Here is a 2,028-nt window from a genome sequence, read left to right on the forward strand (position 1 = left end):
GGAATATTTTCTCTATGTTCTCTTCTTGAGACTACTACCTGAAGATAAACTGCAGATAATCCAGGGATATCTAGGGACATTCCATAAAGGACTGTGGTATTGGTTTAATATTTGCCCCTCACAAAAATTATATTAAAATTTATTCCCCAATATGGCAGCATTTAAGAGGTTGTTGGGTCATGAAGTCTCTGTCCTCATAAATGGTTTAAACCATTAGTGGATTGGGTTAACATGCTAGTGGGGTATCATGGAAGTGGACTGGTTGCTTCATACGAAGAGGATAAAAGACCTGAACCAGTTTCTTAGCCATGAGATACCCTGTGCTGCCTTAAGACTCTGCAGAGAGTGTCCACCAGCAAGAAGGCCCTCAACATACTAAGCCCTTCAATCTGGAACTTCCTGGATTTCATAATTGTAAGGAATAAATTTTGTTTCTTTATAAATTATCCAGTTCCAGGTATTCTGTTGTAAGTTACAGAAAATGGACTAGGACAGGAAAAGAGTGTCAAAAGTGAGGTTATTCTTTTAAGGTTGATGCAGTTCTTTAAGAGACTAACATGGAGGGGTAAAGTAAATCTCCATAAAACCTGGAGAAGAGATTTTTAAAACTCCTCTTTGGATCCTGTCTGGAGTCACAGCTGAAAAAAAAAAGTGAGATTATTTCAGATAATGAATACACATTAATGGTTTAATCCATTTATGAGGACGGAGACTTCATGACTCAATAACCTCTTAAATATTGCCACCTTGAGAAATACATTTTAATATAAACTTTGTAGGGGGCAAACATGTGAAAGTGGCTTTGGAACTTGGTAATGGGCACAGGTTGGAAGAATTTGGAGGAGCAATCTAGAAACAGGCTTAGATTCTTGCAAGGGTCTAAAGAAAACCAACTAAAATTATATTTAGTTTGGGATTCTGTAGGGCTTGGTTAAGTGTTCGTGACCAGAATGTTAATAAAAATATGGATAGTAAAGGCCATTCTGGTGAAGTTTCAGACAAAACTGAAGAATAGATATTGGAACCTAGGATAAAGACCATCCTTGTTATAAATTGGTGAAGAACTTGGCATGAACTATGTCCGTGTTTGGGGGCTTTGTGGAAAAGCCACATTTGAAAGTGATGAACTAAGGGATCTGGCGGAAGAAATTTCTCAGTAAACTATAGAAGGAGATACATGGTTGCTTTGGGCATCTTAGGCTGACAATTAGGAACAAAGGTAGCCAAGAAGGAAGATTTGGAAAACTCTCAGCCTAGGCATGCAAAGCCTAAAAATGTAAGTTCAAAGAGAGGGAAACAAGGGTGCAATCCAGTGACTATTTGTTAAAGAGATTAGCATGGATAGAAGAGAGCCAGGTGTTATTCCTCCAGACAGCAGAAGGAGATAACTTGTTTTGATATCATATACTAACAGATGAGACTCTGGACTTTAGACTTTTAAGTTGATGCTGGAAGGAGATAAGATTTAGGGGAAACTGGGCTGGAATGATGAAGTTTTACATAAGAAATACATGAGTTCAGGGGTTCAGTGGTAGAATGCTGTGGCTTGAATATTTGTCCTCACCAAAATTAATGTTGAAATTTAGCCTCCAACGTGGCAGTTTCAAAAGGTGATAGGATTATGAGGGGTTTTCCCTCATGAATGTATTAATCTACTCACGGATTAATACATTCATGGGTATCAACTGGATATCATGGGAATAGGAGTGGGGGCTTTATAAGAAGTGGAAAAGACAGATGAGCTAGCATGCCCAACCTCCATCATGTAACACCTGTGTCCTCCAGGGACTCTGCAGAGAATCCTTACAAGTAATAAGGCCTTCACCAGATATGGCTTCTCAACTTCTTAACATCTAGACCTGAAGAAATAGATATTGTTTATCTATAAATTACCCAGTTGTAGTGTAAATAACTACAAATATCCCTATATGTTAGAGGTCCTATACACACACTATATATACCACAAGATTTGTAAATTAAAACTATACAAATATGCTCATCATCTCCAATCACACCGATGCAAATCAA

At 37.9% G+C, this 2,028-nt stretch overlaps 1 non-coding gene across 1 annotated transcript; it reads left to right on the plus strand.

The window, feature by feature from the left end:
• The first annotated feature begins 517 nt into the window (after positions 1–517).
• LOC111724233 lies at positions 518–640 on the plus strand. The gene has a single exon (XR_002772564.1). It is a non-coding gene; the product is annotated as a small nucleolar RNA SNORA26 (small nucleolar RNA).
• Positions 641–2,028: the final 1,388 nt, after the last annotated feature.

The sequence above is a fragment of the Otolemur garnettii genome, unplaced genomic scaffold, assembly GCF_000181295.1.
Source record: "Otolemur garnettii isolate 467f Iridium unplaced genomic scaffold, OtoGar3 scaffold00020, whole genome shotgun sequence".
NCBI classification, from domain to species: domain Eukaryota; kingdom Metazoa; phylum Chordata; class Mammalia; order Primates; family Galagidae; genus Otolemur; species Otolemur garnettii.